We start from the raw sequence: 1,995 nt of genomic DNA on the forward strand, positions 1-1,995 counted from the left end.
AACAAATGTCCCCACAAGTATAGTAATACCAGTGCATTTTGACTTTGTAGGGACATTTTTTTACAGTAAGTCCCTATGAGGAAACAAGCTTATATGTAAATCATACAGAAAGATGTTTTCTGAAAATCCAAGATGTCCAAGATGCCAGGAGCAGGCCATCTCGTTCTGTCCTTATTGTTTGCGGCCTTCATCCTGCAGGGCGTGTGTAAAATGACCTCCTGGCCGACGGAGCGCATACGCTTTGTGGGGAAACGGCTGTTATGGCGCAAGGGGCAGACAGAAGGCACGGGCCCAGATAGCTCAGTCGTTAGAGCATCAGACTTTTAATCTGAGGGTCCAGGGTTCAAGTCCCTGTTCGGGCGAAGGCGCTGTCACTTTGTTGGAGGCTTCAGTCTGCTGTGACTCTCTGCAAGAGCACTCCTCAAACATGGAGAGCCTCTGCGCATTTTGTGAACCTCCCTTACTCAACACACCCGATTTAGATCATCAGCTCTTCGGGAAAGAGCGCCGGTGAAGTCAACTGAGTGTGCCGGATAGGAGACATGTACAAAATGTCCAGTGCTGTGGGTCCACAGGTTCAACTTGGTTTCTCCTTGTTGGGGACCGTGTTGCACGAAAACTGCCCAGAGGAGCCCTTCCCTGCTGTAGTCGTGGCCGAGTGGTTAAGGCAATGGGCTAGAAATACATTGTGGTGGTTCCCTGCGCAGGTTCGAATCCTGCCGACTATGTCCTCCTGCGATGCGCCTGAAGTTGCGAGGCCTTAGGAAAGATGGCTGTGTTGTTTTTTGTTCGTTTGTTTTTGTGTTTTCCACATCCCTCGCATGGAATAGTGATCTATCTGTTCGTAGGACAAACAGGCCATTGTCCTTTTGTACTCGGGCAGCTGTCGCCCACGGGGGGCGAGTCAGGTCAAGACGGGCCTTTTCTGTAAGGCAAAGCCGACGTCCAGCTCCTTTTCATCTTCCATCTTTTTTACGAGGAGCTAGGGACCAAACCCTCACTTCCTGTGAGCACAGATGACACCGCAGCTAAGCATTGGTGGTTCAGTGGTAGAATTCTCGCCTGCCACACGGGAGACCCGGGTCCGATTCCCTGCCAATGCAGAAAGTGTCTTCTGGTGTGCCAAAACTGTGGTCTTTAAAGCTTCGTTATGTAACTTGTGCTCATCGATATTACTGACGGCTGAAGGGCAATAACCTACCATTTTGAGTGTTGTCATCACTGTGCAGCCCCAAATTATGTGCCCCTCGTAAAAGAGGTTCCTCATCTTCCATCTCTTACGACGGGCCATAGACCATACCCTCACTTCCTGTGAGCACAGGCGACACTGCAGCTAAGCATTGGTGGTTCAGTGGTAGAATTCTCGCCTGCCACGCGGGAGACCCGGGTCCGATTCCTGGCCAATGCAGGAAGGGTTTTCTGGTATGCCAGAAGTCTGGTTCTTTAAAGCTTTATGTAACTTCTAATCGACAGCGATTGTAAGATCAAGGCCAATACCCTGCCACTACGAATCTTGTCATCATCATGCAGACCCTAATGATGTGCCCCTCGTAAAAGAGGTTTTAACTCAAGAATGAGGTTCATTCTCCTGTGTTACGTTTGAGCTTCTGCAAGAACCAATGAGGTGCATTCTCGTGTGTTACTCAGCACGTTTGAGCTTCCACAAGAACCAATGAGGTTTATTCTTGTGTTACGCAGCACGTTCGAGCTTCACCAAGAACCAGTGAGGTTCATTCTCGTGTTATGCAGCACATTTGAGCTTCCTCAAGAACCAAAGAGGTTCATTCTCGTGTTTTACGCAGCACGTTTGAACTTCCGCAAGAACCAGTGAGGTTCATTCTCGTATTATGCAGCACATTTGAGCTTCAATAAGAACAAGTGAGGTTAAGTCTCCTGTTACGCAGCATGTTTGAGCTTCAACAAGAACCAATGTGATTCATGTGATTCACGTGTGAGCTTCCTTAAGAACCACCGAGGTTAATTCTCGTGTTACAC

General features: G+C 48.7%; 2 non-coding genes across 2 annotated transcripts; both read left to right on the forward strand.

Annotated features, from left to right (window-relative positions):
• Positions 1-644: 644 nt before the first annotated feature.
• trnas-aga (transfer RNA serine (anticodon AGA)) lies at positions 645-728 on the forward strand. The gene has a single exon. It is a non-coding gene; the product is annotated as a tRNA-Ser (tRNA).
• Positions 729-1,337: 609 nt separating this feature from the next.
• On the forward strand, positions 1,338-1,408 carry trnag-gcc (transfer RNA glycine (anticodon GCC)). The gene has a single exon. It is a non-coding gene; the product is annotated as a tRNA-Gly (tRNA).
• Positions 1,409-1,995: the final 587 nt, after the last annotated feature.

Source organism: Ctenopharyngodon idella, chromosome 9 (assembly GCF_019924925.1).
Source record: "Ctenopharyngodon idella isolate HZGC_01 chromosome 9, HZGC01, whole genome shotgun sequence".
Classification (NCBI taxonomy): domain Eukaryota; kingdom Metazoa; phylum Chordata; class Actinopteri; order Cypriniformes; family Xenocyprididae; genus Ctenopharyngodon; species Ctenopharyngodon idella.